Source organism: Arvicanthis niloticus, chromosome 24 (genome assembly GCF_011762505.2).
Source record: "Arvicanthis niloticus isolate mArvNil1 chromosome 24, mArvNil1.pat.X, whole genome shotgun sequence".
In the NCBI taxonomy this organism is placed as follows: Eukaryota; Metazoa; Chordata; class Mammalia; order Rodentia; family Muridae; genus Arvicanthis; species Arvicanthis niloticus.
Genome location: NC_133432.1, coordinates 42032906 through 42049553, shown reverse-complemented (window position 1 = coordinate 42049553; position 16648 = coordinate 42032906). Strand labels below are relative to the sequence as shown.

The 16648-nt window shown below is 46.4% G+C and overlaps 1 protein-coding gene across 2 annotated transcripts in view; it reads right to left on the bottom strand.

The window, feature by feature from the left end:
- Positions 1-16648, bottom strand: part of Slc7a1 (solute carrier family 7 member 1) — a 75881-nt gene that overhangs the window by 36126 nt on the left and 23107 nt on the right. The gene's annotated exons all lie outside the window — the stretch shown is intronic.

Genomic DNA, 16648 nt, shown 5'->3' with positions numbered 1-16648 from the left:
GTGCAAACACTCCACGTCTCAGGATTTAAGAGCCCTCAGGAGATGATTTCAGATCCCACCAATGGCACAAGGAGCTCTGGTGTCATATCCAAATGCAACGTATGCAAAAGCTAAGGAAGGTGGCTACGGGCTTGTGAGGTGGTGCCCACCAGGCATGCAAACAGCCAATCCCCAAGACTGAAAAGAGAGGAGGTTGAGCAGGGGACTCTTTAAATAGCTGTTGGGGGGGGGGGGATTGCTCTGGTCACATTTTTCTGCTGTAGGATGTAAAACACTTAATGCTAAAATTGAAGAGAATGAAAAACGCATGCCATCCATTAATCCAAGGCAAACCTATCGGGATTAGTGGCCTGGAATGCATAGTGAATAAATTCATTGGGCCCGATTTTCCCTAATCCAAGAAAGGCTCCAATCCACTCATTCTAACTTGTCAGACTTGCAAATTCCTTTGTTAAAAGTAGAATAATGAAAATCCCATACACCTAATACATGATGAATTCAACACCCATTATCTCACAGTAAAGCAGGCAGCATTTAACCGCCACCCTTGAAGGCCTTTGAGGGGTGAGGAGGTCTGTGGACCTGGGATCATGCACCTGAGGCTGTGTTCTATCAACAGTAGACACCTGGCCCACCCTGGGGACCTGTGCACTGGAAGTATTAGCTAGCTCATACCCAAAGTATAAGTAGAAAGGAGTCAGATTGTTACGTTTAATAGAGACAGGAACTCAGTAAGAGTGCCTGGAGCCTGGAGCCTGGAGCACACACAGAGCTATGCTGACTGTTAGCCATTTTGAGGCTATGCTGACAGGCATGCCAAGAGTCCGTTCTTTTTCTTTTAAAAATTTCTTGAGAACTTCATACAAAGTATTTTGATCATATTGACCCAGCTCCTCCACTCCCCCATCCCCCCTTTTTAAAAATAACCCATCAATCCCAAGTTTTGCTTCCCACATACTCCTGGGTGTAGGGCCATCCATTAGAGGGTGACTGACCTAGGATGAGCCACCCTGAATGAAACCTGACTCCCCTTCCCCAGGAGCCATCAGCTGTCTATGTAGTTCTTCAGTTAGAGGTAAAGCTGATGAACCAGCCCCCACCCCTCAAGTGATGCCTGGCTAGATCGTGTGCAGATGGCCACAGCTGCCTTTGAGTCTGTGAGTACAATGGTCCTGCCATGTCTCTCACTCTGGTCCTCACACCACTGACTCTTACGACCTTCCTGCCCAGAGGTGGCCATCCTGAAAGGGTCTGCCGGATCACAAAACCTAGGAGAATCCCTTCTATCCTTCAGCCTGCTAGTCGTGAAACATTATGCTATAGTTTCCATCTTATAGTTTCCCAGGGGCCCATATGGTAAAGGATCATTCCTCATCCTATAGGCTATTATTGGGAACTTATAGAACTTTTAAGAAGTGGTTTGGGGGGTGGGGGAGTTAGGCCATCGAGTAAGTCCTTAAAGGAGACAGTGGGATGCAAGGGGCCATTGAAGGTAGGTTCTTAAAGGAGACGGTGGGATACAAACCCTTCCTCTCTCTTGTACTATCTAGCCAGGAGTGGGGAGTTCTGCTTCTCTCCTGTTCCTGCTGTAGAAGAAAGCTAGCTAATCAAGCCAGGAACTAAGCCAGGAAGCAGAGTCCTCCTGGTTTCCACTTCAGTCCCTGCCTGGGCTTCTCTTAAGGATGGACTGTAACCAGTGAATTGAAACAGACCCGTTTCCTCCCAAAGTTGCTCGTGACTAGTGTTTCATCACAGCAACAGAAAGCAAACAAGGACAGCTACGTGTTTCTATCCACTCCCCTCAGGCCGCAGTAAAACTGAAATGTAAAAGTCCTCTCAGAGACCACACCACCTAGAGAATGCTGCCTGAGGCTCTACAAAAGTGTATTTGGATGGGTAGATAGGTGGGTGGGTGAGGTTAAAATTTAAAATCTCAAAAGGAAACATGGTCAACAAAAAATGGTTAGATGTATGCCCTAGCATCAGCCTTTCTGTATTTTTATTTATTTATTTATTTATTCATTTATTTATTTTCATCCCAAATGCTGTCCCTCCCAATCTTTCCTCCCATAGTCCCTCCCCCATGGCCCCTCCTTTTCTCCTCTGAGAGGGTGGGCCCTCCCCTGGGTATCCCCCACCCTAGCACATCAAGTCTCTGCAGGGTTAGATGCATCCTCTCCCACTGCAGCCTGACAAGGCAGCCCTGGTGCTGGGGGCCTTGGTCCAGGCCATGCATGCTCTTTGGTTGGTGGCTCAGTCTCCGAGAGCTCCCACTGGTCCAGGTTAGTTTAGCCTCAGCCTTTCATTCATTAAATTGCCCCACCCATTCTGTAGGATCATTTGGCTCAAAATTTGATGATTCATCCTTCAAGCCACAAAAGCCTTGAGATAAAGGCCGCATGGCTCTTCACTGCTGAAAACAGAAGACAGCCAATGAGAGAGTCTTACCCAGGCTCCAAACTGAAGAAGCTGGGGTGGGGGTAGTAGCGTTGATCTACTCGCCTCCACCCCCCAGTACATCCAGAGATGTCTACAGCACAGGTTCTCAACCTCCCAAATGCTGTGACCCTTACATACAGTTCCTCATGTTGTGGTGACCCCCCTCCACCATAAAATTAATTTCATTGCTACTTCATAACTGTGATTTTTGCTACTGTTATGAATTATAATGTAAATATATTTGTGTTTTCAGATGGTCTTAGGCAACCCCTGTGAAAGGGTCATTACACACACACACACACACACACACACACTCACACACACACACACACACACACACACACACACTCACACACACACACACCAGGTCTCGACTCACAGGTTGAGAGCCACTGGTCTATAGACCTCTTCAGTTGCCACACTAAGGATTATCAGTTAACTAGCTGGGAGGCCCAGGCTGTTACTAGGCAACCTGCAATGTACACTGGGCAGTGGAGAAACCACGCCTCCTGGCATTGACCTGAAGAATGTAAAGCACTGCACGGATCTAATAAGTCGGGTCGACGAATGTTCAATTACCTAAATTCCAAGACCAAGGAACACAGATAAGATCTGCAATCGAGCGAGCATATATTCCCAAGAATCCAAAACCTTGTTGCCTGTCGCATCCCATGAGAAACCTGGCTGTCCCCAAACCACGAGAGAGGAAGCAAGCACATCAAAACATAGAAAGATAAAGTGTGGGCAGAGGCACCAGCTCGGGGATGAGCCCGATAGGATGACCTGTAGATAGACATTGGGAAAGGTCTGTAGAATTGAGATTGCTGGGTGCCCCCTCTGCCCAACAGGTCTGCCAGGTGGCTTCCAAGTTCCTGGGTGGGCATATGGTCCCTATGTCATAGCTGTGCAGGGGGCTCACAAAAGGTGACTCCATATTAAGTTCAGACCCCATTGGCATACTATTTAAAAGTCCTCTAATGGGGCTGGAATGACAGCTCAGAGGTTAAGAGCGCTGGCTGATCTTGCAGAGAACCTGGCTTCAATTCCCAGCACCCACATGGTGGCTCACAACTATAACTTAAGTCTGAGGAGTTAGGGGTGGTGAGGGGGGAAAGGGCGTGTCTGGTGCCCTCTTCTGGTTTCTGCAGGTACTACATCCACGTGGTACACACAGGCTCATATAAGTTTCTCACCATGACGTCATCTTTTACCTGCAAGAAATCAGATCCGTTTGAATGGAGAGGGTAGCTTAGCCAACAAGCCCTAGCCTACCACCCAATAATTTAAAAAACAAAATCATGAACTCTTAAGAGTAGAGGAACTAACTTGACTCATAAAATGGCAACGCTCAGACGCTAAAAGGAAAAGCTGATGAGAGTCAAAAGCACTGGAAGAAAGGAAGAGACAGCCAGGGCACAGCATGGGGAGGCATGGAAGGACAGACACACCAGATACACAGACTTCCCATTCAGGCCCCTTGCCCACACTGTCTCGCTCGCTCCATAACCTCTCAATTCTGCATCTGGCCCAGCAACACTAAATTCGTGACAGTCCTATTGATAATAATAGGCGAGTCGATACATTGAGCCCATTCTGTGCGCCAGGCCCTCACCAAAGGCACAGGTGTGGCCTCATCCAAAAGGCACATGAACAATACTCCTAGTGGATACAGATTGGTGGGACGGGATGAGGAAGCAGAGGTTTGAGGAGAATTCTAGTCCCAATTCCTGATGACCAAGGAAGCAGAATGAGCATAGACACAGCATTCCCAGCCTCAGCATCCTCCCTCCTCCAGAGCACAAAGAATTGGTTAAAACTCAAAGAACATCAATGCACACTTGTAAGCTCAGAGCCCTGGAGCAACTACAGCAAGAGACTCAGGTTCAAAGCCAGCCTGTGTTACACGGTGAGATCCTGTCACGACAGATGATTGATTGACTGATAGATAAGAGAGAGGCAGAAGCCAGCCTATGCAAGGACTTCCTATAACAATCCAGATTGACTGATAGACAGAAATCTGTTAAGGGTTTTTTTTTTTTTTTTTTTTTTTTTTTTTTTTTAAATTTGATAAATGCATTCTTGGAGGATTTCTTAGAATAGATGTCATGGGCCCACAAATGCTTTCTCTCCATCTCATTCTGTCCTTCAACCCTGGGTGCCTGCTCTCAGCAAGCATGGCTCTCTCTCTGCCAAATGGATGATGAGCTACACAGATAAATGCAGCCGAGGGAAAGCCACTATTTAAAGGGATACTGCAGTTTGACTGAAGAACTGTTTGATGGATGAATAATCACCTCTTAATTACACGGTTTGTCTTTTAAAAATAAAGAATTGTCTCATCAATGAGGTGCTCAAGGGGACAGTGGCACCCATCCTGAATTTGAATGTGCAACATGTCTGTCGGCCAGGCTACAAAATACAGCCCTGGCCAGTGAAGAGGTAAGGGTCTGATGAGAAAAGGTTATTCTTTTGTTGTTGCTATTGTGGCTTTTCTTTTCTTTTCTTTTCTTTTCTTTTCTTTTCTTTTCTTTTCTTTTCTTTTCTTTTCTTTTCGTTCTGTGTGTGTATTTTGCCTGTGTGCATGTATATGTGTGAGTGTTTTGTCTACGTGTGCCTCTGTATCACACGCATGCAGTACTCACAGAGGCCAGAAGAGGGCGTTGAATCCCACAGACCTGGAGTTACAGCCGGTTATGAGCTGCCTTTTGGGTGCTGGGAATCAAGGTCCTCTGAAAGCACAGCTACTGCTCTTAACCTGAGCCATCTGTGCAGTTCCAGGACGACTAGTCCTGCCACCCACGGTCACAAGACACACACTGTGAGACACACAATACACACTGCAGGACACACAAATACAACACACAAACTCCAAGTTATCAACGAAATGAGCGGGTAAGAGAAAGGAAGCCTGGGAAACCAGGCTTTATGACTCACACCTATAATCCCAGCACTCAGGAGTCTGAGACAGGAGGATGGAGAGTTTGAGGATGGTCTGGGCTACAATGCTAGACCCTTGTCTCAAAAAACCCAAATCAGCAAAGAAAAGGATGCAGGGTGGGGGAATTAAAGGCAGACCCAAAGATCCAAGGCAGAGCAGCTCAAAGGCCTGACAAGGCAGAGCATGTGTCTCCCAGCAGAGAGTGCAGTGTGGTGGTCAAAGCTCTGGGTAACTTCAGGATGTCTTCAAGCTGCATGTGGCTTCCCATAAAAACAAAGGCACACTCTGCCCCTACACCTGCATGTTCTCACACAGCTCAGTAATCACCTTCCACTGCCCTCTATGCTCAAGATCTGCCTATGCCAACTGCCAGGGCCCACGTAGATTGGTAGAAAACTAACCAGATGAACACAGGACTCCTTTACATGTGCCTGTGTCCTGGAAGGTGGCTGGGAAGGACAGTGCCCTGGGGCCATGTTCAGTGGGTCTCCCGGAAGGATGCAAGCAGACCACTTGCTGTCTCCCATCGTGGAACCATCCCTTGTCTTGAAACGCCAAGCATCCTCCCAGGCCTTGCCACGCCCCTTCCTGCGCTTTTCTGTGCACCTTTGACCCAGTGCCTGCTAAAGTGGAGCTGACCCAAATTTCATTCTCCACCCCACTCGGATCGCTCCTATGGTTTTCCTGCTGGTCTTGAGACTTGCAAGGATCTGAACACCTGCCTAAAAGAGATTTAAACAGGTAAACAGAAGTTTAACTCGGGTTTGGCTCATGACTTAGCAACTCCACTCAAAGGTATTGAAGGGACTCCAGCCAGCATGGATGGCCCTGGCAGGCCTTACCCTTCTCCTGATTTTAAAAAAAAAACCACGATTAGATTACACTCTGGAAGCTAGCCACTAAAGTCTATTCCCTTATTTGGCCACTTCCTCCTCCTGAGGCTGACCATCAAGGTCCAGCTATCAGAGTATTGAAGTCCAGCAATCAAAAGTCCCCCTTTGGATCACCTAATTAACATGCCCAATCAGAACACACCACTACATCCTAGCCTGTTCTAACATAGCTTTCCCCTTTCCTCCCCTTACAAATCACACCTGCAAGGTCATTTGCTGCTGTTTTCTTGCCTGAGTCAGAGGGCAGCAACCTTGACTTTTCTTCCTTGCTTAATAAAGGATCTGTGAAAATAGGTGTTTGGGTGTGGTTTGTGCCTAATCCTGGGGTGAGAGGGAACCCCGGCTGTGCCAGGTATCCTAACGGAAGTGTACCCCAAAATTTATAATAGTGAAAAGTGGAAATGACCCAAATGTCCCGTGTTGTGGACTACTATCCATCCACAGAGAGTTATGAGGTACTGACCCAGGCAACAACACAGACCAGCTTGGATAACAACATACTAAGAGAAAGAAGCCTGTCGTGAATATGTCGGGCGGGTCCATCTGTATGACACGTCTGGAATCCAGACGGAAAGAGCTTATTGCTTGCCTGGAACTGGGGGAGTGGAAGAGTGAGAACTGAGGAGCAAACATGAACAGGTTACGTAGGGTGAGTAATGGAAATTCTACAATCACCATGACGGCCAGATATGCCTTTGTTTTCAATGAAAAACACCAAGTTTCACTCAAACCGATGAACATCACAGCACATGGTTGACATTTTAAGATGCTGGTGGGAAGAAAAAAAAAAAAACCTGAGAAGATGGCTATGAGTGATCCATTCCACCTCGAGGGAACCGGGAATGCTCACACCAGCAGCCCCTCTGACACAGACTTCAATTCTGCTCTGAGTCTAAGCTCTCATCTCCGCCCCTCCAGATCAATGAGCGGACTCCAGCTGCCGCCGGTAAGCATTCCATGTGACACCAAGTTCACGTGGAATGGCCATTCCGCACTGAGAGAGTCAGGAACACGAAATGAACTCCCGGCCTAATAAATACGAACAGCCCGTGTATGGCAGCTTGGGCTGTTCTCTTACAGTGGGAATACAAAACCCAGCCTCAGCTCGAAGCTGGCATAGAGCACCGTCAGGGCACAGAATAAGATTAAGGAAGACTGTCACATTCGCTAAATACGGCCATAGACAGGATTTCTACGCCTTCGGCTCCAAACCAAGGGCAAAGTAGGAAGCCCTCTATTTAGGACGTATAAGTGTGTGTGGTCCAGGACCTGAGAAAAAGGGATGACTTCAGGAAGCAATCACGAGGAAAAATTTTTTTTTCTTTTTAAAGTTTAACAGTGAAGCTTTGGAGGCATGCCCAGCACAGGAAGGCAGAGGCGAACTAGGAGATACATTCCCAACAACAGTTTGTTCAGGCTGTTCACAAATGACATGGCCATTAGCTTTTGGCTGCCAAGACACAAGCCAGGTGACTTCCCGTGACACTATCGGATGTACGTATGACACCAAAGAACGGCTCCCGGCAGGTGACGTCAGTCATCTCTTTCTCAAGGCTGCTGTCTGAAACTGCCCTCAAAGATAAATGAATTCGGGACGTGGCTGGGAGCCCACAGGTCTGAATTAAGAAGCCCTTTAAGAAGGCTGTCTGTGCAAGCCCTGCAATTACCACAGGAAATTAGGCAAGCATTGACAAGCCTAGGTGTTGCTGTACTTTAATAGACTTGCGAGTAATTTGTAATCCTGGGGCTAAATTGCTGGCTAGCTGATACAAATCCGAAATGCACAGAAAGGATGTTGGTGTGAGCACCCAGTGAGCCGCGCCCTCAGCACGTCCCCCAGCTCCCCCACAGGTCAGTCCTCCCTAGAAGGGGCATTCCACATGATGGGCTATTGAGGGTTGTGAGAAGGGTCCCAAAAAGCTACAGAAGAAATAAAGAATGTGGTGCCTGGAGGGGTGGAAACCAAGCTAATCCATCCCCAAACACGGTCTGTGTCCCATGTGCACTCCCCTGAAAGGAATCTGACTTTTGTTATCATTTAAACAATGCTCTTAAACCTATGGATAATGCTCAAGAGATTCACATCCAAATTACTGGAAGTCAGACACGAACTCACCCAATCTAGGAGCCAGATAGCCCCTCGCAGTGGGGACCCTGAAAGCTGAGCCTTTAGGTAGGGCACTGGAAATTCCAACGCCTACTTTCTAATTTACTTTGGAATTGAACAATCGATTACAAGAAAAATACTTGCTTGAAGGCACCTTGGGAACAGAACAACAGTCAGAAGGCTTAGAAAGACCATACTAACCACCATCTGCTCCAGAAGTTGACAAGAGCAAGCACCTTGGGGGCTGAAGCCATGGCTCAGTGATTAAAAGCACACATTGTTCTTCCAGAGGGCCCAAGTTCGGTTCCCAGAATGCATGTCACGTAGTTTACAATCCCTTGTAACTCCAGCACTGGGAAATCTGACAACTCCATCTGTCCTCCCTAGGAACCCCCACAGTCAGGGCACGCACTAACGCACACACACACACATACACACACACACCACATACACATGAATTAAAAATAAAACTCTGAAAAGGAAAGAATAGTACCTAACCCATTTTTTGTGAGACCTGAGTTAGGAATGGTTTCGTTTTTAAATCATCATGAAAGAATAAATAAGGAAGGAAAAAAGGAGAGGAAGAGGAGGCACAGACCGTGCAGGGCCCTCCTACTAAAGTGTTTACTGTACACTCTGGTTCCTTCAGAAGCCGCCTGCTCAAGCCTGAGCCAGCCAGCACCTCCTCCACCCGAGCAGCTAAAGTCACCGATTGCAACCTGTAAATTGAAATAAACCCTTTCTTTTCTCCTTAAGTCAGTGTTTCTTCCTAGCAACAAAGCAATCTAGACAGTCACCAAACCTTTATCTGAATGATGCCAGCTGCTGCCCTAGGGACGGTACCATCCACCGGGCTCTGACAACACCAACAGCCTTCCTCCAGGAGGCCACTTCCAAATTCCAGCAGACTACTAACTCAGTCCCCAGATACCCAGGCTATCTAGTGGTTACAACCAAGTGCTATGTTAGCTAGCAAAACAAATTAGTTATGTGTATGCTGCATGTGGGTACAGGTGCCCTTGGGGAGAGAAGCAGAGGTGTTGGTTGGATCTCCCTGAAGCTGTCATTACAGACTGTTGTACACCATGGGATATAGGTGCTGGGAACCAACTCGGGTCCTCTAGAAGAACAGTAATTGCTCTAAACCACGGTGCCATCTCTCCAGACCCCCAAAAGTTGTTTTTAAAAGGATCTGACACCACCTCTGGTCTCCCTGGGTTCAGCACTAACTCGGTATGCAGGCAGATACAGCTGCTGGCAAGATATTCATACACATATAAGTAAATCAAAATAATAATAAGAAGGATTAAGTTGGAGTCAAAATCTGCAGGAATCCTCTGGATTCCTAGTTCTCTTCCCCATTTGAAGAGGTTTCCACACCAGAGTGTGCTCAGCATGACATCAGCACCATCCAGTTACAACATCACTCACTCCTTAACTTGTGGGAGACCTGGTTGGTTAACAGCTAACTTATAAAGTGCTGTGATGATTAAGTACCCAAAATTACTTCTATAGCACAACAGTATTTTGTATTTGAGAAATCACTATACAAATATACAGCTTAAAAACTAAACTTCAGGCCGGGCGGTGGTGGCGCACGCCTTTAATCCCAGCACTTGGGAGGCAGAGGCAGGAGGATTTCTGAGTTCAAGGCCAGCCTGGTCTACAGAATGAGTTCCAGGACAGCCAAGGCTATACAGAGAAGCCCTGTCTCAAAAAAAAAAAAACCAAAAAAACAAAAACAAAAACAAAAACAAAAAAACAAAACAAAACACACAACTAAACTTCAGGCACTGAAGAGAGAGCTGGAGTGGTTAAGAGCACAGACTGCTCTTGCAGAGGACCTGGGTTCAGTTCACAGCACACACGTGGCAGCTCACAACCATCTGTAACTCCACTTCCAGGGAATCTGACGCCCTCTTCTGGACTCTGGGGGCATTGCACACATGTGATGCAAGGCACACATGCAGGCAAAACACCCATACTCATAAAACAAACCTTTTTAAAAAAACAAAAACAAAAAAACCAAGCATCGTGGCACATGCCTTTAACCTGAGGCAGGAGGACCTCTGTGAATTTGAGGTCAGGCTGGTCCAAATTTTCATTTTAATATATTTAAACATTAGGATGTCCAGTCTCTACAGTGCAAAACAGAGGCCTTGTCTGTGTTCAGGAAGGCATGACTCTTGCCATCGTGAATCTAAGCTTGTCACACAAGTGCACAGAACTGAGCTCAATCCCCAGCCCATAAAGCCAATGTTGGGGAGACAGGAGGACCCCTGGAGCTCACTGGCCAGGCAGCCTCATTGAAGTAGTGAGCCCCAAGTTCAGTGAGTTCCCTTGTCTCAAAACCTGGGTAGAACCAGACAACGGTGGGTGATACACACCTTTAATCCCAGCACTGGGGAGGCAGAGATCTCTGTGTTTGAGGTCAGCCTAGCCTACAGGAGAGTTCCAGGCTAGCCAGGGCTACGTGGTAGGACTCTGGGAGCAGTTGAGGAAGATACCCAGCATCTACATTTCTATACACATGCGCACACCCCCCAAATTCACACAAACCCACAAAATGCTTGGGCTCTGCCTACGCTGCCATGACTCCATTTTTCTGGTCTGAACTTAGGCTAAAAAATTAAAAAATTAAAAAAAAAAATGCTCAACCAAGAAAAGCTACTTTCCTCTGTCCAGGAGGTCTGGACGCTCACAAAGCCCCATTATTTGTTTTGCCGAAGTGTGTATATATTGAATAGAAATATTTGTTTTCCACATCCTGCTTTATGACTCTAAAGAAAAATGACTAAAGAATTAAAGAATAATTTCAAGGACACTTTTTTTAACCCATTATCTCCAATCTAATTGTATAAAGCCACTTCACTTCCTGCCTTTTAACTTATATTTCTGTTGACGGATCATCTACGCTTTTTTTTTTTTTTCCTGACCTTTACATGGGACAATCTCTCTTTAGAAACCTCTTCAAAGGAAAGGCAAAGTAAAATGTCACCAGAAAAGACGACAGGTGGCCAACAGCCAGGAAGGCACAGCCCGGAGGCTGTGACATGTTGGGACTCAGGCTCAAGGTGGGCGGACCAGTCACGGCAGCTGCCTGCAGACTCCTGAATACGCCTAAGCGTGCCATCTGGCATCTGACCTACCTCCGTCACACCTGTCCCAGTGAGCCAGCCTAGGTCCCAGGGTCCACACAAGAAGAGCCAGGATCCTTCACCCAAGATAGACTTACTAGGTTTTCTTCACCAACAGAATAAGAGGTCCAAACCCTAGGAGGGAGAGCTGTCAACAGTGACTGCCTGGGAGGCACAGAAAGCAGGAATGAGTTAAAGTTAATCCCTCTAAGGGCTAATCTGGATGGCTGACAGGAATTCTAAAGTTGAATGAAGAAACAATTATGTTTGCAGGGCATACCAGATCATACCTTTAATCCCAGTGTTCGGGAGGCAGAGGCAGGTGAATCTCTGTGAGTTCAAGACCAGCCTGGTTTATATTTCAAGTTCCAGGCCGGCCAGGAAGTACTGAGTTTTGAGCTGATGCAATACCTAAGTAAGACATGTGGCTCTGCCATCTGGACTCCTACCACAGCACTCTCTACTCTGGGTTATAATCTAGAGATCGGTGGAAAAATAATAATAAAAGTTACCGAGAACAAACACGCTAACTCCTTGACCTGGCAGCCGGAGGAGGCTGCTCTTAGCAAGGAAAGCAACAGCCCCAAGGCAAAGGCCTGCTCCATGTGAGACAGTGGTCAACAAAATCTTCAGAGGACAAAGCTGGAAATCCACCAAAGGCTTTGCTATTGAAATGACCAAAGTAACTCCATCCTGTGCCTGCCTTCCACCCCCCAGTAGTGACATCCACCTTGGCAAGACTCCTGGGATGGTTCATGACGATCATGATCCACACATATTATGTGATATCTGGAAGGTGCTGCTGAGCCTTTTGAAGAAATATGTTGTCAGGCAACTAGCTTCAAATCTCTCACTAATGTCAACACCCCCATAGCTCAGTTCAGGCGCTGATGTAGTTTGGTTTTGACTTTTAAAACACTGTTCTCCTGAGCTCGAGCACCAAGAGACCTTCCAGAGGAGAGGCCCATTCTTGGTCTGGTCATTAATAAAGTCAAAGGGCTGGAGAGATGGCTCAGTGGTTAAGAGTACCAACTGCTCTTCCAGAGATCCTGAGTTCAATTCCCAGCAACCACATGGTGGCTCACAACCATCTGAAACGGGATCTGATGCCCTCTTCTGGTGTGCATAAAGACCACATACTCACATACATAAAATAAATAAATAAATCTCTTTTTAAAAAGACTCAAAACTTTCCATTGGCTAAGTGTAGTTGTCTAAAACTATCTTGAGTGCATCATTTCACCATAGATAACCAGCAGACAAGGACTTATCTGTGCTCTAAAAACTTGAAGACTTGAGACAAAGTTCAGCCGGGAAACTGTTTTCCTGAAGAATTTGTTGGCGATGGCATACTTCTAATAAAAAAATCGTATGTCCTAAATAGCCTTAGATCAAAATAGAGCTGGCAAATTAACCCTATAATGCCAGTATTCGGGAGGCTGAAGCAGAAACGGCATGAGCTTGAGGCCAGTCTGGGCTATGAAATGAGACTCTCTCAAATGAAACAAAATGTGCTTTCCCCACTATCCAGTGTCCAGCAAGGTACATGGAAATACCCAGCACCCAGTCGGGGATATGAAGCTTGGAACTGAAAACTAGAGGTTTGTGTTCACCAAGAATCAAGCATTGCCTGGCAGGGCTCTCCAGGGGGCAAGAACCGTGCCAACAGGACACGCATTTACAGAGGCAATGGAGGTGCACCATTAACAAAAGAAGGACAGAGATGTTTTAAAAAGTCCACAAGCAGAGGAACCTCACCTGTGTTCCTTCGGCCCCACAACCTCTCCTTTCTCAGTAAGTTTGAGCCAACACAGCCAGGTTTCCCGCCAGCTTAGCATGATGTAAGCCACTGCCAAGTCAAACATGTGAGTAAGTTCGTGTGAACAGTGACTGTATAGAGTAACTATGCCCTGAATGTATCATCGTTACATTCCAAGTATTACTAAAAAAAAAAAAAAAAATCGTAAATCATTAAAGTTATTCTGGGTACTGGGCTTTACTGAACTGTTGTCAAGGAAGAAGAGGAGGGGGGATACGAAAAACAGAGCCACTACAAATTTAACTGAGCAGCTAGTATTTTAACTTGATCTATGGTGTTGGCAACCCTGGTCTCAGTCCACTTTGCAAGGCCTAGCCCCTGAGCTGGTAGCAGCTGCCTCCTGCAAAGGCACTTTCCCAGACCAAGATAGTGACCAAGGACTTCCTCATTTGACTGGGGGCGGCAGCAGGGGGTAGGGGAGAGGTGCCACACACATGGTACAGGAGCCTACTTCAGCGAATCTGCCAAGGAAAGGAGAATGGCCAGTCACACAAATTATTTCAGAAATACAATGGAGGGTGAGGGCAAAGCGTGTGGATCAGAAAGAGGAACTAAGAAAGGATGCACCATGCAGCAGCTTCACGGTCAAAGGAATGAAAGTCAATGCCAAGAGTGCTTCACTCCCGAAAACTCACTTGATCTACAGAAATGGGGTGCATAACAACTGTTTGTGTTATCACAATATCCACAAAACCCCAAGAACTACATACGGCCACGAGGGGCAGACATTTGCTAGCTAAGAGTGTCACCTTGGGGCACTATATTGCTGACTTTTCCCAATGAAGACCCCCCATACTCGGGAGACCCTTCCTCAAGTCTCAGGAGATCACGACCACCCAAAGATCACAAGAAACCATACCTGGATGCAATCAGCAGAGGCTTTATTAGGGAAGTTAGCCGGCAGTCAAAACTACAAGCTCTTTAGCTCCAAGAGCAAGGTTTTGGCCCCAGTGGTGGGTTAAAGGGTCTTTTATAGCATGGGGTGGGGGAAGGAAGGCATTTTCGCGCGCTTACACATGAATGGTTGCATTTTCATGCGGTTACACATGATTGGTTGTTTTACAAATTTTGAACATAGCACTGGGAAGACCAAGGGAGGGGTAACCAAGAACAGTGGAACATTTCAGAGAATCTAGCCCAAATGATCTAGAGTCATGTGAAAATCACTCTGCACACTCATTCTTCTAAAAAATGTGGTTTTTACCATGCTATTGTGTCCTATCCTGCCATTTACCAACTATTTCAGATTAACTATCTTCCGGCTATAGCCCGACCTAGGTGGCAGCATCTTTATCTGTAGTCAGGAATGCCTTCTTGCCTTGGGCCTCTCCCACCCATAGGTGGGCCTATTGTTTGAGGCTTGATTCACATTCACCTGGAATGTGTCCTGGGGTGGTGAAAATCTTACATTCAGTTCCTCGTTCTGGAACTTACATTCTTGTTCAAGTATAGGATAAAGGAAAAGCCTGTATATATAATTTTTCACTCTACACCCATCACTGACAAAATCCCCTGATGGAAGCAATTTAAGAATGAATGGCTTATTGGCACATAATTGGGGGGATGGGGGGAGTTACAGTTCATCATAGTGGGGAAGGCATGGTGGCAAGAATGGAAGGCAGGGGTCAGAGTCCATAGTCAGGAGGCAAAAAGGGATGGACACGTGTATTTTATGTGTTTTGCCTGTGCATGTCTGTGCACCATGAGCATGCAATGCCTGTGGACGCCAGAAGAGGGCATTAAATCACCTGAAACTGGAGTTACAGACCTTTATGAACCTTCATGTGGGTGCTGGGAATTGAACCCAGGTCCTCAGCAAGAGCAACTAGTGTTACTTTTTTTCTCTTCTTTTGTGGTTTTTCAAAACAGGGTTTCTCTGTGTGTAGCTCTGGCTGTCTTGGAAGTCAGTTTGTAAACCAGGCTGGCCTTGAACCCACAGATACCCACCTGCCTCTGTATGCACCACTGCCCATCCACAAACAGTGTTCTTAATCTCTGATTCATCTCTCCAGTCCTCTCATCCTTTCCCAATTATTCAGTCAGGACCCCAGATCACCGAATGGTGCCACCCACATCTAGGGTGAGTCTTCCCTCCACAGTTAAACCTTTCTAGAAACACCCTTCACAAGTACATGTCTCTTAAGTGATTCTAGATACAGTCAAGCTGGTGGAGATCAACAGTCAGACTCTTAACCAACACCTGCTGCAGTAATAAACACAGGAACAGATGCTGTACTCCTTAAAAGAGGGGTCTTGAAACCTGACACCTGACAACTATAAGTTACCCACCTCCGAGGACTCCTGTAAGAATTACTTTCCTGCAGTACAAATCCCCAGTGCCTATAAATAAAACTAAATCAACAGAGCTCCTGCTCACTACACCTGAGTGAGCCAGAGCAAGATCCTCGGAGATAAAGGAAGAGCAAGGAAGGTCCCCACCCCCCCTTTACCCCCCCCATCCCCGCAGCAAAGCTGAGTACAGTTGCTTCCTCTCCCCCTTCATCTGAAGCCTGCAACGGTTCTTAAGTCGGGGCAGCAGGTGTGTCCAACCAAGTAAACATCAAAGGACACTTCAATGTTTTATTTATTTATTTATTTATTTATTTATTTATTTATGTTTTTATTCAACCCACGCCAAGATCTCTCGATCTTTCATTGGAAGGGTTCCCAGCGATGCCTTATCAAGACGGTGATGTGTCAAAGGAGCCTAGACACAGGGAAAAGGAGGAAGGGAAGAAAGAGGGGAGGTCAGGGAAGAGGAGGAGGGACTTTTAAATGAGACAATGCTTTACACTTTGGTCAAGCCCCAGAATATTTTGCATTTGTTTTGCTTTTCTTCTTCCCTTGAGACAATGTCTCAGAGTGTAGCCCTGAAGACTCACTAGGTAGACCAGGCTGGCCTTGAACTCACAGAAATGCAGCTCCTCCAGAAGTGCTCCACATCACTTAAATTAAAGGTGTGTTCCACCACACCCACCTCTTAATTTATTTATTTATAGATAGATAGATAGATAGATAGATAGATAGATAGATAGATAGATAAAGACAGCTCTGGCTCCCCAACATTTGGAGGGGCAGAGGCAGGCAGATCTCTGTGAGTTCAAAGCCAGTCTGAGCTACACAGCAAGTTCCAGGACAGGCAAAGCCACACAATAGAGAGACTCCAGTCTTAAAAAGACAAAATAAAAGACACCTTTACATGTTTCATTACTACGAACTGTGCAGTCTCCAAAAGAATTTAGAATATAGGAACAAACAGAAGCCGAGACGATGAAGCAAAGAGTTAGTAAACACCACCTGGCACCCAACTAGCCA